Consider the following 17,375-nt stretch of genomic DNA (forward strand, 5'->3'; position numbering starts at 1 on the left):
CCCTTCAGAAAGAATGAACTACCAGGTCCATGACTCCTGAGTGCAGGATGTCCCAGTGACCTCCAAGAACTTCCCTGTACATCATCATATGAAGCTATAGCATTGTTTCCTGCCCCGTGAGTCTGCAGTAGCAGATATAGCTAAATTATTCAAGGGTTAAAGGAGAAAAAAATGATAAGATATCCTTTGTAAAAAGCAAGTGAGCTGCAGGATCCAATAGCTACCCGAAGGGTGAAAAGAGGGATGTATACTGTCAGTGGATGCACTAAAATTTCAGGTGCCTTACATTATTTTTTTTTCTCTATATTAGTTATATTTATATATTATGTCAGGCAGCCCGAAGCCCACTTGAATTGGGCAAAAAATCTCTTACATTAAAGTCATCAGAAATCTCTTAGTCATCCAAACCCACTGGCCTCATAGCAAAATTAGGTCTATGCGTACCATAGCAAAATAAACCAGTTCAGGACAAGGGCAGGGGCTTTCAGAATAAGCTATCTTTTTCTCCAGCCATTCCCAAGCACAGCTCAAGTAAAATAAAAAGAACTCATTTCTTTAATTCTTTGGACTACCATAGAATCATAGACTGGTTTGGATTGGAAGGGACCTTGAAGATCACCTGGTTCCAACACTCTGCCCATGGACAGGGACACCTCCCACCATACCAGGTTGCCCAAAGCCCCATCCAGCCTGGCCTTGAACACTTCTGTGGATGATGCACCCACATCTTCTCTGGGCAACCTGCTCCAGTGCCTCACCACTCTCATAGCAAAGAATTTCTTCCCTGGAGAGGATTTTCATTGTGGTTTGTATATCTCATTCCGTAGGATTTGATGGAAAATCCCAACTGTCCTCAACATAGTTATCCTGAAAAACCATTTGTTCTTAATTAGACACTGTTCTTCTTCGCTGCAAGGTGTGCGGAAAGGGCAAGGACTCTCTCAACCCTGATGGCCACTTGTACCCCAGGAACCTTTCAAAGGTTGTTATAGCTCATGTGGGTGCGAGCACATGAGGGTTTCCCACATGCATGCACTGTGCTCAAAACAGACCCTCACACCATCTTGCGTCACATCAGCATTTCCCGGTACAAAAAAGACAGGAATCTCCTGGAAAGAGTCCAGTGGAGGGCCACAAAGATGATATGGGGCCTGGAGCATCTCCCCTGTGAGGAAAGGCTGAGAGACCTGGGTCTGTTCAGCCTTGAGAAAAGAAGAGTGAGAGGGGATCTTATTAATGTTTACAAATATCTTAAGTGTGGGAGACAGAGGGATTTGGCCAACTTCTTTCCAGCAGTTTGTGGGGACAGGACAAGGGGCGATGGTCAAAAAATGGAGCACAGGAAGTTCCGCACCAACATGTGAAAGAACTTCACGGTGATGGTGACGGAGCACTGGAGCAGGCTGCCAAGCGAGGTTGTTGAGTCTCCTTCTCTGGAGATGTTTAAGGCCCGTCTGGACACCTACCTGGGCAACCTGCTCTAGGGAACCTGCTTTGACAGGGGGGTTGGACCCGATGATTTCTTGAAGTCCCTTCCAACCCCTACAATCCTCTGATTCTGTGATTCTTATGGACATGCCAACAAAGCTATTGACTTTGGTGTGGTGGTGGCACAGGGGCTTCATCACGGCCCTTCCCACTTTGGCCAGAGCAGACATTCCAGCCACAGAGAGCTCCTGTGTGGCACAGGGCTGGGAGGAAGCTCCTGGTTTGCAGATGTAGGGCCAAGTGCACGAGCTACAGCTGCTGACCTGAAAGTGTAACCCTAGTCCCATGCCATAGAGCAAATACAGGGCCCGGTGGGTGGTGGGGCTGAAGGGGCCTGGCATGAGCGCTGGCTGAGAGGCTGTGCATGTGTTTTGAGAAGAATTAAAATGGCCGGCTGTTGGCGGGAAAACGACTCGTTTAATTGCTCGGCAGAGGCCTGGCCCACCTATAGCGCGATTGGAGCAGTGTATAATCACGGAGAGTGTAACTGATGGGAAAAATGTGCTGCTTTTACTGAGTGTAATAGATGCTATAAGGTAAAACCTGCTGTGTAGTTTAACAGCTCCTATTAAAACCCCAGACAAAGCAGTTGCTGGGATTGTGGAAATTCTACAAAATAGCCTGTCCCAAAAGTCACCAGAGAGCACAGAGCATTTCTCTTTTTATAAACTGAATCATAAAAATAATAAAAAAATAGAATAAGCAATTTCTAAATATGTGGCTGGATTAATGAAATTAACAGAGCACTGCTAGTTTAAGAGTTTAATGATACTCTAAGGGAAACACAAAATGAAGCTGTTCAAAAACCAGCAACTGAATGAAGCTGACTTGATCCCTTCTGTGCTACAAATTGCTCCAGCCGTGAAGACAACTGCTAAAAATGCCAGGGAGTTCCAACAGCATCTGGTAATCTTTACAACAGATAAACTGGTGGTAAGGCAGCACTCGGACTGTGCTGATTTTTTCCCCTGTTCTTGTGGTAAATAATCTTCAAAGCATACTCAGGCACAGGCAAAACACTGAAAAAGAAAAACAGCCAAGAGCAGACACCATCTCACAAGGGGAAGAGTGAAAGACCCCAAATAGCCTCCTGGAATCTTTGGAGAGTGCTGCAGCAGCTCTACACTCAATTAAGTTGTGTTCAGATTTCTTTACAATTAAAGGAGCAAGGCTTAATTCAAAGCTAATTTCACAGTCTGCTGCTTGTAACTGTGCTAACACTGCCAGGGACTGCTCAAAAGAGTGTTTGGTTGTGACTTCAGCACGACTGAAACACGCACAGAGGAAATCCTTGCTGCATCGACTGTTGTTACAGTGAAGGTTAAAAAAATTGCAGAATATGCTAAAAAACTCAGAAACGAAAGGGTAGTATCCAGCTCTGCAAGTGGGTATATGATTTGGTACTGCAGCAGCCAGTGTCCTCACAGAGGTCGAACCAGCCCATCGAGATGCCCTGCTCTGAGTTTTCCCCCTGAAGACATCATTCCTGGCCCCAAGGAAAGGATGCACCTCCTGCAGGCAGTTCGGGCAGTGCAGGCAGCCCAGGCAATGCAGGCAGCCCAAGCTGCACAGATACTCCCTATCTACACCTTCCAGAGAAGCAAGAGCTCACAACTCCCATGGTTGAAGGGCAACAGAGAAGAAGCTTTTCCAACGAGCAGGAAGACAGCAAAGAGAAGTTGATTTCCACAGCTATAGAAATTGGACAGAATTTAATAGTACAGAAGTTACAGTTGTCTATTGTAGGAATGAAAGAATCAATGTTATCTATATGCAAAAAAAAAACAAAAAAAAAAAAGATCTGGAGGATGTGGTTAATGAGCAGCTGAACAGAAATTTTTGACCATCAATCTGTTATGGGATGACTGAGCCATGAGTGTCTTGTGGCTGTGAGAAGACCAAATGTGCCTGGAGGGTATAGAACAGTGGTATTTTGAATATCGCATGAATCCCATCAGTGCTGTTGAGCAAGGAAGGCCCTGGCAGTCCTACCAAGGCTACTGATCTGGGCTGCCAATGGCTGCTTTTAAGGCTGTAGTGAGCAGAAGAGTTTCCTTCAGTTACCTTTTTGAAAACAAGTGCCTCCATTGCTCTCAGAAATTTTAAGTGATTCAGAGTTGGATAATCTGAGTCAGTGTCTCTGATGTCACATCCATAATGAAACAACTCTCATCACTTAGCAAAGTAAATCTGAAAGAATTTTTGTGAATAATTACTGAGGCAGTCAGTCCTTGTGATGAGAAAGCTGGATCCTGTCACTGCAGGAAAGCATGCTCTCATCACAGGATTTAAGTCTTCTAGCTGTTCCATGGTTTTGTGAGTAGCTACTACTCGAATAAGCAAAGGAAAGGACAGGTCACCACATAACGCATCCCTCATCTAGACACAAAATGCAGCAGGAACAGCTAATGGGGGAGGCGCATTGCCTTCAGTTTCTCTTCCCTAGTAAATCTGCAGGGCCTCTGATGGAAAATTTATTTCCCATTCATTAAACACAGGTCTTGAGTGCCTGAAGTTGCATCATGGCTAAAGAAAACAACAGAAAACTAACTGAATTTTATTCTTCTGACCACCATCTACCCAAGGAACAAATGTCTGCTCCAGCAGCCCTAATATCCTATTTTCCACGGTTTCCACAGGAAAAAAAAAAAAAAAAAAAAAAAAGCTGATCATATCTGCTATATCACTTATGTTGTAGATACTATTAAATTTAATCAACCAGATCCTAAAAACCTCTTTCAACTCAAAGAAGCCTTACCAAAACCTCTTCCCTCAAAATCCTATTGCTCACAGAAAGTGTTGAGCTTTGGCCTAAACTAGGGCTTACATGAAATTGGTCATGAAATAAGATTCAGCCTTGATATACATTGATACTGCTATAAAAATGTCAATGGATCCACTTCAGGTAATTTCCAAGAAGGAGACCAGGCTGAATTCAAGCACTTATATTTTCTCTTAGATGTCTGGAAGCCCTGAGTGACTAAGCAATCATGTTTTTTAGTCCTTTATCTATTTTCATTGTATTTTTATCCACACATGTGCCGAAAACAGTCAACAATACGTAACTTTCCAACCTCTGCTGTATTTGTATATTAGAGTTATATTCTTTGCTTTGTCTAAAGGTCAGATTACATTAGCAGTTCACATTCCTGGTTAAACATGCAGGCAGATGTTTTCTTCAGGGGGCAGATCATGTAGGAGGAGGCATCTTTCGCTCCTCCGGTCTTCAGTCAAACTAGACTTGTCATCCTCAGCTGTGTAAATGTGCATCTTAACTGAATGGCATATGCTTCATTTCGGGCTAACATTTCAATGAACTTAAAACCATTCAAGAGTCTGTTATCTCTTTGCTTAAATCCTGGGATACTGAAATTAATGGCAGGTCTGCTGTTGACTTCAGGAAATGGTACTGGGACTCCTGCCTCCCCCTCAGCCAAAATGTGGTTCAGTCATGAAAAATGGAAATACATTTCACTCTATTTAGCATGGACACATTCTGAAACGCAATTTGGCACTGAGGAAATAAGTCTGGTTCATAAAACAGCTCACTATGCAGAGAAGAAATGACTTTTGCAAAGCCTCCAGCTACTCTTTAATTAGGCTAATAACCCAAGGCTGTGACAGGTCTTCTGCAGAGCTGAAAGTCCTTGTGGACCCAGCCTCCAACTGCACGTGCATGTTTGATTTCTACTAATTTTCTATTCTTTTGTGTGAAATTTGCATCCTCCAGCTTGAATCTTCAAGGTCTAGTTGAACATGCAGGCCTTGTACAAGGAACTGATTAAAAGAAATGTTTCAGAGTTGGGAGATCATGGCATAACTGCAGCTTTCTGAAACATTTGCTTTTAATCATGGCAAAAAGAAGTTTGAAATGATGAAAAAGAATGTAAATAAGAGAGTGTTCTCCACAAACAATACTCTCACAATGGTGTACACTCTGAAAGCTGCTTTTTGGAAGACAGGGGGCAGAGGGTTCACCTATGCTGTTCTAGCAGGGTACTCCCTTGTGTCTGGGCTGGTAGAGACTGTCTCTGGTACTGCCCCATCACCTCCTCAATGGGTGGATGGGTGTTATAAAAGCCTTCACTCATAAGTAAAAATGCAAACAGGGTGTCCTGGTGGCTTTCTTTGGCCCAGTTGCACATGGTGTGGTTGGCATCTATCACTGCCACAGTGCACTGAAAGGAAGGCTAGGTTTTGAACCAGTGTGTAGAGTCAGAATGGCTCTATGTACGGGGTGGATTTTAGGGTGATATTGCAGGGATACGTGTACTATTGTTCACTAAGTCTGTTGACACATCCCAATAGAAGTCCCTGTTTTCAGTTGCTAACAACTCTGAAAAACTGTGATGTGAATGTTCCCAATGGTCATCTGTGGTTGGTTATCTGATAAACATATGAAAATCTACTAAGGAAAAAAAATACAGTAAGGCCAAATCAAAGATCAGACAAGGAAGAAAATAAACAACTTTGCCTCTCCTGAATAAACTGATGCGATAAACTTTCTTTCAAAAAATAAAGCTCAGACACAACTGTACTTGGGCATCCAGCCCTTCTCATGCAACCTTTCTACCAGGGATGGGTCTGCTCCTGTGAAAGACTGCCCACACTAACTAAGCTTGAAAAAAATACTGTTCTCCTAGGCAAGAACTTTTCCTGGTTAGATGGGAAGAGTGTGAGGCTGCTGAGCATGCTCTGGTGGCTCTGGGCCTGCAGGCGCATCACCGCCCAAGTGCGCCCCAGCTCAGGCCTGTGAGGGCCTGAGTGGCTTCTCCTCATGTGGCTCCATTGCTGCTGGCACGGCCTCCTGCCGGGGAAGCCCTCCGGAAGAGGAGGAAGAAAGCCCTGTGATCTGAACCTCGCGCTGGACGAAAGCAAAGCTGGGTAGAAAGAAAAGAGCCATGTTATGGCAGCAAGATGTTTCCTGTAGGATCACTGGCAAGTGGAAGGGAAATGTGGGACTACTTAGGCAGCAAGACATGGCCTGAGAGATGGAAACAAGGAAGGAGGGATAGATCAGAAGAGGATTTAGGAGGGAGAATTGGATGTGGGCTGGAAAGGAAGTCACGGCTGGAAGGTGAAATCTGAGGAACAGATCCTGGAGTAGTTAGGTAACGAGGAGAAACTTCTTTTTCTCAGCTGCAGCTCTTTTCCCAGTCTCAGAGTCAATCAATCAAAAACTAGGAACTTGGAAAGAGGGTTATCCTGTGAAGGAAAAGATTGCAGTCCTCTGGGGAAAAATACTATGTGATCATATAATTAAAGTCTGTATCACGATGCACATGCAAAAGCAGGCCAAATTTAAATCATGCAGACAGCAAATATTATGTTTTAATTAAATTGTAGAAATATTTTATGACCTGTTTTTTTATTTTATGTTATTTTATTTTGGGGGGGAAAAAGAATTGTCAAAATATGCACAACATCCAAAACAATGAGATAGAGAACATTAATACTTGAAAATATTCAAGCAGCTTTTTGAAGCGACAAGAAATTATCTCAAGAGAAACACAGGTTACCAGAATTTATTACTACTTCACTTGTGAGTTCATTTGATTTTTGTTACTTTTTTTTATTTTTTTTGCCTGGAAACTGATTAAATATCTATGGGGATAAATTTTTAGTCACAACACTGCAATTCAGTGACTAAATACTGCTGATATCTCTCTTAATGACTCAGTTTTCTGTTATTTCAAGAGGAAGCCTGTGCTTATTCCTTCATGATAAGGAAAGAAGCTTGAAGTCTGCAGAAATTTCTCAAGTCTTCCGAGTGCCATCACATATGGCTGCAGATTAAACAAACACACCCAGCAACACATGGAATTAAGAGCTATGGAGAAAGCCCTCTAAGGTTGAAGGAACTGTTTCTTCAAACGTTTTGTATCAGGCCTCAGACTTCCACTGGAAACTGTAGTACATTTTCTGATGGAAAACTTTACATCCCTTTGTATAAAGAATATTTAAAGTGAGGGTGTTGCTTTCACGAACATGCATGCTTTAAATTCACTGTAAATGCTCTATATCAGGGATTACTTTTGACACCTTCACGCAACATATCTTTGGCTGCCAAAATAGAAAATGGCTGACCTTCCTAATTTATAGAAGAGCTGGTCATTTGATCCAACACAGTAGAGTCTGGAAGCAGTAGCTCAGCCCTGGCCTCGCGGTTCTCATGGAAATAGAAGGGATTTCATATTCAGGGCCAAATTCTGCTTTGATTGACACCTTGTGCTTTTCTATAAAGAAGCTCAGATGGAGGAGCACCTGACTCTGTGGGTGAGCTCCTCCTGGAAATAAATCCTGGGTCTCCATCAGGACATAGCATCCCACTGTACTGCCCCCCTGGGAATCATCTGGTGGGAACCTCAGTGCCTCATCTTACTTTGACAGGGGGTGTCAGAATTTGGCCAAGAATCTCTCCCAAAACAGCATACTGTCAGACACAGAAATCTCATGATTTTATCTACAGCACCATTATTTTCCCTTTGTTTTAGTTTGCATAGTAAATTAAGTTATTTCGGATCAGAGCCAGCATGCTTCTCAGCCTTTATTAGAATATATTCCCATTGACTCTGGTTGGAGTTTGAAGAAAAACTAGACCAAATCTGCAACTTTTTACTCCTTTTATTATTAGTTTAAAACAGAGGCTATCTGGCTGCTCACTCAAATAAATGAAGTTTAGAAATGTTAGTGAGAGTTTGGTTCTCCTGTCTGCTGAGAGAGATTTTTTTTTTTTAATTAATGAATTTTCTTTTAACTCATGGATTTGGCTTCCATCATTAGGCCCAAAAACATGTGCTCTCATCCAAAATATGGTGCTTACACTGATTTTAATTCATATACTGGAGGATTATAGTGCCTCTGTAGGAACAGGAACACCCCCTTCAAGTCTGAGGATCAGGTCCCTCCTAAAGCACAGAGGGACTTCAGCTGCACTTGTTTCTGCTTCTTGTACATGCACGTTTCAAGCATGTTATGTCATTTTTGTGTTACAGTTGATAGCTTTAGCGAGCAATTATTCTGCAAGAGAAGCTGTTTTCTGAAGTTAGGAGCTTGAGATCACAAATGGAGGATGCGCGCCCAGCCACTCACAGAAAAATAAACAGAGAGGCCTGGTCTGCTGTGCCACCTTTAACAAACATGCAGCACTATTCAGGGCTTTTAAAAGAAAACAACACAGTTCCTCCTGCCACCCAGTAAAAAATGTACGTTTGCAATCTCGTCTTGTTTTGCATATGATTGGTAGCATACTTTTAAACTGCTGTAAGTAATAAAAATATATATGTGCAAGTTGGCTATAAGAAATGCCAAAGTTTCACCTAATAAAATTTTGGTATGCCTCAATTTTCAAAGTAAATTTGATTTATTTGAGCCACCAGCCATCTGATGACAGCCTTGTGTTTTTTATATGAGTCATGTCCCAAGGGGTCTAGAATATGCCAATAGTGTACCTTGGACCAGATCCAGTGTCCGCAAACAGGTTTTCATTAGACTTTGATGCCAGTTGCATTGAGGAGCAGAGAGGCTGCTGAAAACCAGCTTTACTTTGGGATCGTTTCTTTCTTTTAGAAAAAATAACAAAGATCTTTTTTAGAGAAGCTTTACGCCTCCACATTGTAGGTGTATGGCAATATTTTAGGGAACAGTAATCTGTTATTGCAGGTGGTCATGCTTCAAGCACTTCCGTATTTTGAGAATAGATCAGACAAAGTGCAACAACTTTTATTGAAAAATTGCCGAATTTGTAAATTAGAAACACATTTTTCTGTGGCTGAGATTAAGTTAGCATGTATTACAGTCACTGGGACTTCTCTGAAGCACTAAGGGGACTATAATTGCATAGATTATTCCACATATCCTGGGTTGGGACCATGGCCATCCTAAGGGCACCTCAACCACCCAGTTCTAGATCTGTGTTTAATATCTCTGCCGATACTCTGGGACCTTTGGGCTTGACCTGTTGACACAGTGTTGACACAGTACATCCCTTCCCCTCATTCCCCTAGTGCTGGCATCACTGTCTCCCTGTTGGTCATGTGGGAAGGCAGCAGGAACTGGATTCCAGATTCTGGGAAGAGCCAAGGCAGCTTATTGCTTTACTGCGGTAACCGTAATAGATTTGGTGGTATCACATTCAGCCTAAAAACGGATGCAGACCTGCCCTCCCCTTCCTGTAAAGTTACCACACTTAGAAATCTTGAACAGGAAAGGAGTGTAAACAGGAGTGGAGGAGATTCAGAGTCACTGGGAGATGTTGGTGTCTGGTAAAATAACACTTTTGAGGTCACCAAATTTGTATTCATTGTTGATAATTCTGTATGAATATGCACAGCCTTTGGCCATGCGTGTGTGCCAGCTCCCACCTTGCAAAATGCCATCACTATTATTCTTGCTGTGCAAGTTTCTCCTTGCCTTCATGGATCACTTATTGGCAAGGTGGTTTTGTTTGTTAGGTTGGTTGGTTTTGTTTTTTAAATTCAGTAAGGGGCAGAGGTTCTTGGACTCTCAGAGAAGTGTTAGTGGCTGGGCAAAATGAGGAGCTGCTGAAATACATCCTTCTTCCTGGGGCTGTGGGGTTTACTTCAGATTTGAAGGCAGGAGTATGCTGGCAGTGCAGATCCAGCATCCCCAGTGTCCAAAATGGCACCCCTTTCCTGCAGGGAAGGATGGTGGAGGGAAAGAGCACACCCGCACTCCCCATGCAGAGCCCTGCCACTGCCAAGGCATTGGCTTCTTGGGAGTCTTCTCCCTTCTCATCCGAGGGGTTTCATGTGGCTGCAAGGCACTTCTGGAGAACTTCCAGTTTCTCTGGAAACTTTCTTCTAAAAATCATTTTCTGAAGAAGGGAGAGCTGGAGGCAGCACTATGTGGGGCAAGGAGGAACCAGCAGCACTGGGGAAAGCCAAGCTCAGTTTCTGTGAGAAGCCATAGGCAAACACTTTAGGTAGTTGTCCAAAAACCACTCATCCCAGCACCTCTGTAGTTGCTGGAGAAAGAGGGACATCTCCAATGAACTGCTCCTTGCTCCCTCCTCTTCCCGCTGGACTTGGTACCTCTGGCTCTTTCCCCAGTGAAAGGTGGCCCCAGAAATCATCAGTCTCCCCTCCTCAGGGAAACACATAAAGATAAATGCATCCCAGACATGGGGTTGATGAAGGCCATACACATACATGCCTTGAAAGGAGCAAGAACCTCACAGTTTCCTCCACGCAGCTCTCTAAAGATGCCCGGGCAGCTCCAATCAGTTCATGGCAGTAGCTAAGCACTTCTCTTCTCACCAGACACAAGGTGCCATGCAGCTGCTCAGTGCTTGAAAGCTGGTCTAGTCTCCGGGCTTAGCATTTTATGGTGCATAGTGTTGGTGGTGGACGAAGACTGGAGCACTAAGCAATGTCTACTGAATACATTCAAGGATCCACGCTATCTTTCATTGGAATAAATAACTCTCATAATACCCAGTTTTCTAGCTTATGGATAACATGAGTATTGGTATTAACTCACAACTTGGTTTATAATTGCTGCTCCTTGGTTTATAGTTGATGAACATCAACCCCTGAAGGTAAACAATGCATGCCTATCTCTCACTGTATGCAGCTGAGCAGTCTCTCAGCATCAGGAAGTGCTGGTTGTGTTGCTGTGACTGTCCCTGCCATGCAAGCCCACGCAGAAGGCTTTATTTCTATCTGCGTTCCTTCATGTACTGCTTACATTCCTCCTCAAATAATCTGGTTTCACACGCTTGATGCTTGCAAGCAGAATCCATGCAAATACCCCACGCCATGCGGTCATTAGTCATGCTTGGTTACACTTTTCAACAACTTCTCAGTGTGAACCTTGAAAAGACCCCGCTCTCTTTTACAGTTTTTTAAAGCTTGCAACTGGTAGAGGTGCAGGACAGGTTTCTGGGTGGGTTTCTTTGGCTTTTTAATTCCATTACATTTTTATGGGAAAGAAATATTTCTGCAAACTTGTGGACACCTACAGAGTGCAATACTTAATTCATTTTGATGTTCAAAATAAAAGAGATTGGGACACATTTTCACAAGCTTTATTTTCATAAATAAGACTTTCCTTCCGGCTGTGGCAAAAGCCTTTGAAAAGCAATCCCAAGGAAATGCAAGAATTGCAAGGACCTACACGCTTCCCAAAATTGTCTGAGCCTGGAAACTTGAGCAGCATCTGCAAGAGGGAAGGGGCTAGGTTGCAAGGCTCACCAGAGAAGCTTTGGAAAAATGCTGTTTCCAATAGCTCACTGAAGAAGCTATGTTCAAAACTGAGGTGAAGACAGAGTCAGCTGTACCCACCCATAATTTATACTGTGAGAGATTCTGGTCTTCTTCCACTGAGCTAGACTTTCTTACTTGTAAAGAGAGTAGCGAAGGGATTCAGACTAAACTGATATAAATCAGTCATATTAAGCCTCCAAAAAGATTCACTTGAAGTGCCTCCAGGCCCACTCAGAGTGCCTGTAGCACAGGTTGGGCCAGCTTAAACCTCATTTGCACATTAGAGGATGTGATGCCAGCGGTCCTAAGACTATACTTGAGTGACCAAAGCTGATCTAGCATACCACGCTTTGCTCCTAAACACGGTCCCATCTCCACTGGCAGAAGCTGTGGGCGAAAAGCATCTGCAGACCCTGGCATTAGGCACAGGGGATATTGCAGCAACATTTGGCTCTGACATGATGGAACACTAAAAAAAAAACACCACCACGTACGCTGTGTGTATATATATATATGGTGCATGTTCCCACGTACAGCACTCCCTCTCTCAATTTACCACCCTCCTCCTGAAGCAGACGCAGACACTGCCCGATCCACACAGCTGAGGTCATCTTCCATCACCAGTCCCACTGGTGGCCTGGGGATGCTGCCAGTGCTATTCCCTGCACAAGGCTCCTTCCCCGCTTGCTCAATCTTGGTCGGTTCTGGCTATTTCTCCATTCCTCACTCAGGAAGGAAAAGAGAAACTTGAGGATATTTCTTTGCCAGAAGCCATCAGAAGCCATTTTCCTCCGGCCATGGCAGCCATGAGAAGAAATAATTTGCCCAGCTATTGCCACCTGGCTGCTGCCTCCTTCTGGTGTAGCCTGCAACAGCCACCTCTGCTGCTGTAGAGTGGTTACAGCTCTGCTATAGAGGCAAATGCTGATCACAACTCAGCTTTGCACCCTCACATTCTTGCAGCCCAGGGTCTGTCAGAAAGGGGGAGGGAGAGATGTTAAAGTTTTTTTAATCTTGAAACATATTTTCCAGTCAAATCCACCATGCATTGGGAATAATTACATTTTTTCTTATGGGTCTCCATGTCAACTGAAGTCCCTAAGGCTTTTGTTGATAGCTTAGTCTTTTTATTTTTATGCTTTTTTTTTATTATTTCTTCATCAAAATTGAAAGATTTATGCTACCCTTTCCAAAAGTCCTGCCTCCCTTTCCTAAGGTGAAACATGCACCTGTGAAATTTGTACTTGCGGAGTTCATCGGGATTTGTGTCGTACTCACAAACATTTTCTGCTCCACGCTTGGTGGATTCCAGGAATAAGTGTTAACACAAGATCAGCTCACCAACTTGCTTTGCAAAGAGACATATAATGGCCACATTAGTGTTAGGATGAGAGGCTAACAGATTGAGGTGTGTCCAGCACTAGAAAGAGAAGATGAAGGCAGTCTCCAATTGGTTCTAGGCAGAGAGAAGGCAGAGCCAGGCTCACCTCAGTGGCACACAGCAACAGGCGACAGGCACAAGGTACAATATTGCATATTCCCGTTAGATAGGAGGAAAAATTACTCACACTGAGGGTGGTCAAACATTGCAAAAGTTTGCCTGGTGTCTTCTTGAACACACTTAAAACTCATTGATCAAAGCAACCAAATCCAACTTTGAAATTGGACCTGACCTGGCAGTTGCTCCTGCTGTGAGCAGATGCTTAGACCAGATGACCTCCAGAGATTTCTTCTAAACTAAACTATTTTGTGACCCTATTACAAAAGTGAGACTGTAAAAAAATCATAAATGGAACTCTGTTTCTCTCTTGATGTGTTCAGTTGTTGTCTAGCTGAACACAGATTGAAACTCTTGAGTGCAAAGACAGCTCAAACTTTTTTACCAGTGCAAGTACCATCGAATTGCTACAGCCCTGTGGATGGGGATCGTCCAGGGGAAAATCAACCACTTGAGTCAGTGAAATGATATGGGATGGGTGTGGGGAAGAAAAGGGCTAGCCCTCTGACTGAGAAGCAGGAGGTGACCTCTGGAGGATTAGCTCATGGTATTGTCTGCTGCCAGAGGATGTGAAGGATGGGGAGTTTACCTTCTCCTCCAGCAGTATTTGCCTCCTTATACATACTCCCAGGCAGGCAGCTTGGCTTTAAAGTGCTATGGCACAGGCAGGAGAGGCAACAGAAGCATGATTATTTATGAACTTGTCATATTCAGCTGAGAAGTAACAACAGTCTATTTGCCTGTGCTTGAAAGTGGCCCTTGCTCATTTTATATTATTCATTACTTCCACCCCCCCCCCCCCCCCCCCCCCAGGGATGAATTGTCTGAGAAGCTTTGTCATCATCTTATGTGAAAATTTGATTGATTTATGAAGCCCTTGTTGACATAGGTCTAACATTCACTGCTGTTTTCCTCCCATTCCAATGTCAACTCAGAAATGCATAAGCATTACATAAAAGGACTTGCTGGTAGCAGACTCCCTGGTGGACCTAATTCTGAAAACCCTCCTTCTCTTTCCCCATGCTTATTCTGAAATGGACTGAATCCTACAAAAACCCTCTCTCCCCTTTTTAGCATTCAAAAAGGCAGAACAACTGAAAAGGAAAGTATGTGGCAGAAAAAAACAAGTTGACAAGCTTGCTGCTGGGATGCCAGGGAAGGTGAAACTCAAGTGGATCTGGTACGATTGAGAAAGTTACACTGAGGCAAAAAAATAACATATAACCATTCCTTTGCCTTCAGTTAAATAGTGATTCTCTGGACTGAGTTTTCAGACTTTACCACAGAATGTCACGCTAACCAACTAAGGATTAACATTTTGAAGAATGATTAGATCTTTGGTGTGGAAAGACCCATCTTTCCAAAAAGGTGAAGTATCAAAATGTGCTTTCTCTAGATCAGTCAGGTAAGTTAGCCTTAAACTGAATTCTCTGGACTCAAGACTCCAATATCAGCTGATGGTTTGCATTACTCAGAACGAGTCTCATACATTACTCATCATTGCCATAGCTATGATTTATTGATTTGACCCCAAAACACTGGTTCACTTTTGTTAAATTTCTCTGAAACAAAAGCAACTGGTTGCCCTAATTGCACTTTGTTTTCAATAAATGGGTATAAAAAGGAAGAACTCTGAGCCCAGATCTAAGATATCTTGTTTATATGATAAAAACAATGTCTGTGGATTTGTGTTGGCCTGGAAACAAACACTAACTTGAGAACCTTTTCCCATACAACAACTTATTTATTTTGAGATTATTTTTAAACAACCACAGCATTCATTCTCTATCCAAGGATAAGACAGAAATCACCCAAAAATGTTTTCTAGATGATGTCTGCTTTAGCAGTTTGTTACAGGGTATTTCTTAGAAAGAATTGATTTCTATTTCCAGTAAATGTCCCACAGAAGAAAACAGACTGATAATTTGGAAACCTTAGAATCCTTAATTTTCCTTTCCTTGATGAAATTCTTAACATTTTTACTTTTCTTTCATGGCTGTGTATTATCTCTACAGCTATATCAATTTCCAATATTGCTAGCTTTCATGCAATTCTCTTTAAAACCCAGACCCTTCCATAGCCTTGTTTTTTCCTACATATTCCCTTGAGGGATGGATAGGTCTATCTGAAAGTGTATTTTTCCTGCTTTCTACTTCTACTTTTACTTCCTGAATACAGGAAAAGGGAAAATAAATACATGCTACTTTACAGCAGCTCACAATAAAATTCTCCATTTTTTCAGCAAAATTAATATTCAAACCCTCACTAATTATGTCTTGATGTATCAACTGATGAGAAGAAATCTTCAATCGGTGGTAATAGATACTGGCACAACAAATAAAGTATTCATTGGAGCAGTGCTTAAGAGTGCAGAGGCAGGCTGGAAAGGTTATGAAAAGCTCTAAAGTATGGGAATAGACTGAAACCCAATCCATGCCTTAAAAGACAAAGATAAAGGTGAAATGTTTATATCAAAGTTCAAAGTACTCTTTCTAGGAGCTCATACATCTCCACTAGCCACTTTAAAGACAGGGCCTTGAATCCTAGTCTTTAAACTCATACCATGGCTGAAGAAAACTGAGAAGTGTAAAGGACCTCCTTCAGGTAGGAAACTTCTAGTAGAACATTATCTTTGTGTCTTGAGCCCATGTTAAAATCTTTGAGATGCGAACACATTGTCAAACTTATTTTATCCATTTTTTTCATCCTATCTTGATTCAGGGCATAGGTATTCTCTCTAAAGTCATATAGGAGGATTTTGGAAGAGCCTTCACCCCACACTCACTGTTTCACAGCCAGTCCATCTAACTTTCGAGGTATGTGGTCATAGCTTTCACCTTTGGGGGAGCCATGACTCCTCAGACAAAACTAGCTTCTTTCTCAGGAAAATTTCTTCTTTCTCCTGAGCTCCATAGCTACCTTTTGTAAGAAAACTGTTTCACCAAAGTATAGTAGTTGGCACAGATATGAAGCTACTGTCCAGCTTTTGTCTTGCTGCTCATGAGCATTTGAGCCTTTTATATTTTCTGTAAGTTAGACAGTCCCATTCACCTAGTACTTTGGAAGGAAGGCTTTTTTTTTTTTTTTTCCCCAAGTAGCTCTGCTTTTAGCTATGGGCTTAGATAGCTCCATTAAATGAAGTTCACATTGGCAACTGCTTCCCCCAGTAGTGCTCACCTTCTTGGCCAAACAGGAGTCATAGATGGAGGAGAGCTCCTGAGCCACAACATCCTTATGTATGTGTCCCAGATGAAAAAGTGACCTACACTCTAGACCTGGGAGCAGAGAGCTTTCACCATGTTCTGTGAAGAGGACATAAGAGGTCAAATTTTGTATTGTTACAGTGGTGAAATGCCACAGACCTCAGTAGAATAATTCTGAATTTAAATGTATACTTATGCAACAAAGATGGCCTATGACCTCCTCAGCCAAAAATTGGCTGATGACCCCTATCCATCACCCAAAAAAATAAAACACATTAGGGGGTGTAGTTTCTGGTTTTGCCTTGGGAATGAGAAGATAAAATACTTTCCTGTCGCCAAGGAAATATGCATTAAAACACAGTTCAAAGCAAAAACTGAGCAAACAAAATGAGCAAAATTCAAATGGCTGAACTGAGGAGCCTTTACAACATTTTCCAAAATTCTGCCTCATTTTTTTATCCAATGATAGAATTGTGTAAATCTAATAAATAATGACCTTAATAAAGTACACAGAAATCATCATTCATTTTTACAAATTGCCACTGGAATTAGCTCAGACTGTCCACATTTATAATATTTGAGCAAAGACTGTGGTTCACAGCCTCTTGTACAACTGCCCACTTCTTCTGTTTTGCTATACCAAATTAGAAAGCCTTCTAGTGCAGCCCATAAACATAACTCCAGAGAGGGAGTTTGGGAAAATCAAGTACAGTCCAAGCGGCCAAATACGATACTGGCCTCTGAGCTGGACTGCTTCCTTGTCTACCCTTCTATCAGGCTGCACAGAACTCAACCCAACAAAGCCATCCCATCCTTGGAGGCACTTTCCTTCATTCATACTATACCTTTTTCAAGATGAATTGCAGAGGGATGAGCATGTTTAAGTGGAAGATGAATCACTCCTACATTCAGCCAATTCAATAAAGCAGGAAATAGGAAAGAAACAGCCCCTTTAATAGC

Source organism: Anser cygnoides, chromosome 3 (genome assembly GCF_040182565.1).
Source record: "Anser cygnoides isolate HZ-2024a breed goose chromosome 3, Taihu_goose_T2T_genome, whole genome shotgun sequence".
Lineage (NCBI taxonomy): Eukaryota > Metazoa > Chordata > Aves > Anseriformes > Anatidae > Anser > Anser cygnoides.